Genomic DNA, 4,574 nt, shown 5'->3' with positions numbered 1-4,574 from the left:
CTCGATTTTTTTTCACTTGTCCGCTCCTCTGATTACAGTTATAAATAGATAATGATATAAATCAATAGAGGTCAGTATTGATAAACAAATATAAACATAAACGTATATAATACCAAGTGAAGAATCCATATTTTTATAAGAATCAATATCTGTAAACATAAATATAAACATAGACGCATACAAATCCCAGTGTCGATTTTTTTTTTCACTTGTCCTCTCCTCTGATTACAGTTATAAATAAATAAAGATATAAATTGACAGAAGTCGATATTTATGAACAGACATATAAATAGAAGCGTATACAAAAAAGTCTCTCGTTAACGTCTCGACTTTTTTACTTGTTCTCTCCTCTGATTACAGCTATAAATAAATAAAGATATAAATTGATAGAAGTCAATATTTATAGACAGAAATATAAACAGAGACGTATATAGAATCCGGTGTATGTCGTCAACGTCTCTGATTATAGCTATAAATAAATAACGATGTGAATTAATAGATAGAGAAAGAGAGAGTAGACAGATAGATCAATAGATAGAATACTAATGGTGTGACTGTTTTCTTTCTTTCGTAATTGTATCCTGTTTCCTTTTTCTTCTACGGCAAAATTGACTATTTAAAATACTCGTGAAATAAGAAAAAAGAATAACAATACAAAGAAAGAGAGGAAAAATAAAAAACAAGGAAAAAGGAAGTAAGCAAAGCAGATAAACAAGTAAGAATGTCAAGAGAAAGAAACTAATATTTTGTTTCCACATATGTTCTAGATTTTGAATCCCCATTATATCTTCTCGCAGTTTCCACACCGGGACAGATCTCAAACGTGTTTCTTTATTGATAAAATCTTGATGTACGTTACTTCATACCATGAGTCTTCACACATCTTTTCTGTTAAAAAAAAAAAAAAAAAAAAAAAAAAAAAAAAAAAAAAAAAAAAATATATATATATATATATATATGTATATATATATATATATATATATATATATATATATATATACATTAGGCTAATGATTATGGACATTTACTCTCATAAACACATGCATATTTCCTTGTAAATAGTTTATCAGTTCATTTTTTTTTGTCAACGTATTATCTTCCTTTCACCCTGAAGGTAATGAAGATTTGCTAATCATTTTTTTCACTTTCTTCCCTCTCTTCTCTTCTCCTGCGTTTCCTTTTCCTAATCTTTCTTCCCTTTTTTTCCTTTTTACTTCACTCTCTATGTCTGTCTGTCTGTCGGTCTGTTTCTTTCTTTCTCTCTCTCTCTCTTTCTCTTTCTCTTTCTCTTTCTCTTTCTCTCTCTCTCTCTTTCTCTCTCTCTCTCTCTCACTCTTTCCCTCTCTCTTCTCTCTCTCTCTCTCTCTCTTTCTCTCTCTTCTCTCTCTCTCTCTCTCTCTCTCTCTCTCTCTCTCTCTCTCGTCTCTCTCTCTCTCTCTCTCTCTCTCTCTCTCTCTCTCTCTCTCTCTCTCTCTCTCTCTCTCTCTCTCTTTCCCTCCCCCGCCCCCTTTCTCTTTCCCTCTCTTCCCCCTCTATCCTCTGAAATATCTACAGTAAATATTGTAGGGAATCCAATGTTTAGTTTTAGAATAAATCAATGATATTTTATGAGATACAATACTCTACTGAACGTGGAACAAAATACCCGACAGAATAAGGTATGTTGCCTTATTTTTTTCTCTTTTAAACACAAAGTAAAATTATACTTATTATCTCAATACACTGAACAATAACTTTCCTTCCTGTTTGTTTTATACATTTTACTCTCATTGTACTTTCTTTCCATTCGTAAGACTTTTATTGTTGCAGTTACTTCAACAATACAAACGTGCAGATTCTGTACGTTAGGATGAAATGCATACTAAATTATATATTTATTCATACAATACGTAAGAGCCGTTCAGCATTCATATGATATGCAATATATGTCTAATGCTCATATAATATGTAATATATACTTGGTGTTCATATGATACGTTATAAATGTACTTGCTCTCGCCATTCTAAAATCACTACGTAAATACACTTTATCCCAGCGGTCTTGGCTCCCCGAGGGCACGGCAATGCATTAATATGTGTTTTGGACTCCGCTGCATTTACCTTTTTATGGCTAAATAAACGTTTTGCTTCTGATTTCCCCTTTCCCTTTTTTCCTTTCTGTTTCCATCCCTCCTCTTTCCTTTCCTTTGTATCCCTCCTTTCCTTCCCTCTCTTCTCCCTTCCTTCGTTCATATTTTTTTCTGGTTTCTTTCTTACTCGTCCTCTCCTGCTCTTCCCTTTCCACCCTCTCATTCCTTTACTCTGTCTCATCTCTTCGCTCTCCTTTCCTCGCTTTCGTTTATTTCCTTCCCTTCTCTTCTTCCTTTCTTTATCGCTCCCTCGCCTTTCGTTTTCTTCCCTCGTCTTCCCCTTCCTTTATTGTCACTTTCTCACCATTCTTTTCCTTCCCTTCTCTCCCCTTCCTCTTTTTTCGCTTCTTTTCCTCCCATTTTCTCCCTCCTTCCTTCTCCTCTCTTTCGCTTCTTTTCCTCCCATTTTCTCCCTCCTTCCTTCTCCTCTCTTTCGCTTCTTCTCCCTTGCACTTCTCCTCTCTTCCCCCTCCCACTCTTTCGCTCCCTCTCCCCCCCCCCTTCCCCCACTGCAACTCGAGTATATTTCTTCACAACACTTTCTCTTTAATGACGTACATTACTCGGATATTTGGCAAATTTCAACGGGTGTTTTCTTTCTCCCTCTCCCCTCCCTCCCCCTTCGCTGTCTCCACCCCTTCTCCTATCCCCAGATACTCTACCTTCCCTCCCCTCCAACTATTCCCCTCCCTCAATCCCGCCCCCATCTCTTCCCCTCCCCCCCTCCTTCATCCCCATCCTCCACCCCCATCTCTTCCCTTCCCTCAACTCCATCCCCATCCCTCCTCTTGCCTCCTCCATCTCTTCTCCTCTCTCTCTCCCCTCCCTTCCTTCCCTTCCCCTCCCATCTCCTACCTCGACTTGGCTGCCAAGGGAGTATCTTTTACATAATTAGTTTATTTATCTATTTTTTCGCGGTGTGGGGGGTGGGGGTTGAAAACTCGTCTGTGGGGGGTTTATTGTTTCGTCTCGCCTGCTGCAGACATTAAACCACAGTGAAAGAGTGGTTCTGTTGACCTCTTAATTGGGACCACACGCGTTTTGCACTTAACAAATAAAAGAAGATGAAGAAGAGAATGAGGAAGAAGAAAAAAAGTAAGAAGGATTGTGTTACTCTTTTTTAAATGGGGTATTTGTTTCAATATTTCTTGTGAATTGCGTGTTTTTCCTGTTTCGCCGCGTCCGTTTACGTTCGCGAGGGTGTGTTTATATGCATATGCATGTATACACGCAGACCCTTGCATTCACATAACATATCCCCATTTTACCTCTATCAACCTGCATGCAATTTAAATGCAATGATTTAGGGAGTAATTGCTACAATTTTATACACAGTCCATTTTCTTTGTATTTGAAATTAGATTTCTCGACTTTCTTACGCAGTAAAATAAATTACTTGTTTTTGTTTGCACGGATTTGATTTCATTATACTTTGTTCTTTCTAAATATGCGCTATTTCACACACCGTCATAAATTTTACAATTCTTTTCATGTAATCTGTGGTCTTCTTGCTCTGCCACTCCCTGTGGGAATGGGCTATATATTTGCACAAAATCTATAATCACCGGTGCAAATATCTGCAAATATTTATGACCTAATACAAAATATTCTTCATGTTACCCTTCTTTTTCCTCTTCACGAAAGTACCAGATTACTGGACGACACGCATTTTTAAACGCCCAAACAACTATAAACAATAATAATAAAATAGCCATTACGGCGTTCAACTTCTCTTTCCCTCAACGAACGCATAAGCTCTACAAACACAGAAAGCCAACGGATATAAATTTCTTTCTGCGCAAAGCCTGGGCACATTTCAAGGCACAAGTACACGGTCAGGAAGCACATTCAACGTGGGAGATAATGTGCCTCGTGCATGCAGTCCGTTGTTAATGGAGACTTAGTGGTGAAAAATTAAAGAAATGTAAATATACAAGTTACGAAGTCTTTGCTTTGATATCTTCACTCGCAGGTGCCAAGAACTTCATAGTGAAGTGTCACCGAGACATTCTTTAAGGAGACACTAACAAATGCAAACTTATGCACGCAAAGATGCTGACACATAAACAAAATACACCAATTATTTAGAACGACTCCAAACCAAGAGTTTTATTACTATGAGTAATCACTCTGATCTCCCGTGTTATTGAATCACGTTTATATTATCCTTGAAATGTCATAACTAGAAGGAAGATGTCGCACGGCAATCTTGAGAAATGACTCAAGCTCTGAATAAAATGTCCTGTCACATATATTCCAACTGTGAAACTTCTTGCATTATATAACAGTGACATTTGTAGAGGCGCTGTCAGCATTTGAAAAAAAAAAAAAAACGTATATTTTGGTTCACAATCTCAACTTCTTATCATCATGGGAGAATCATACATGGCATTAAAAATTTCAACTTTTATTTCTTATACGAAGAAAAAATGATATATGCAAGGC

The 4,574-nt window shown here is 37.0% G+C and overlaps 1 protein-coding gene across 2 annotated transcripts in view; it reads right to left on the bottom strand.

The window, feature by feature from the left end:
* Positions 1 to 4,520: 4,520 nt before the first annotated feature.
* Positions 4,521 to 4,574, bottom strand: part of Prp18 (pre-mRNA processing factor 18) — a 10,932-nt gene continuing 10,878 nt past the window's right edge. For both annotated transcript variants that reach the window (XM_070118317.1, XM_070118318.1), the window contains exon 2: positions 4,521 to 4,574. This exon is cut by the window's right edge and continues 1,646 nt beyond it. The gene's annotated coding sequence lies outside the window, so the exon portion shown is untranslated.

The sequence above is a fragment of the Penaeus vannamei genome, chromosome 42, assembly GCF_042767895.1.
Source record: "Penaeus vannamei isolate JL-2024 chromosome 42, ASM4276789v1, whole genome shotgun sequence".
In the NCBI taxonomy this organism is placed as follows: Eukaryota; Metazoa; Arthropoda; class Malacostraca; order Decapoda; family Penaeidae; genus Penaeus; species Penaeus vannamei.
Note: the sequence above shows the minus strand (reverse complement) of the source record. Positions and strands in the feature narration are given on the sequence as shown.